General features: G+C 38.1%; 1 protein-coding gene across 1 annotated transcript in view; it reads left to right on the top strand.

Annotated features, from left to right (window-relative positions):
- The window catches only part of LOC116686221 (MAGUK p55 subfamily member 4), a gene marked incomplete at its 5' end in the record, with an annotated part of 44,133 nt that overhangs the window by 22,261 nt on the left and 21,641 nt on the right, over window positions 1-231 (top strand).

Here is a 231-nt window from a genome sequence, read left to right as displayed (position 1 = left end):
ATGTATGTATACATGATACATGTGTATACACATGTATTGCAAACAGACCTAAGTACTAGACAGATAAGAACATCTGCCTCTGCGCCACCAAAGTGAACATAAAATATAAAAATGCATATGTCACTGTTGTCAAAACCCACACAGTCGACAGCCAAAGAGACGGCATCTTGGAAGTTTGTTATCAATACTGTATGGTGATGTAAAAAAGTGGTGTCCCATTTCATAGGGGTA

Source organism: Etheostoma spectabile, unplaced genomic scaffold (genome assembly GCF_008692095.1).
Source record: "Etheostoma spectabile isolate EspeVRDwgs_2016 unplaced genomic scaffold, UIUC_Espe_1.0 scaffold333, whole genome shotgun sequence".
Lineage (NCBI taxonomy): Eukaryota > Metazoa > Chordata > Actinopteri > Perciformes > Percidae > Etheostoma > Etheostoma spectabile.
This window is presented reverse-complemented; position numbering and strand designations above follow the sequence as displayed.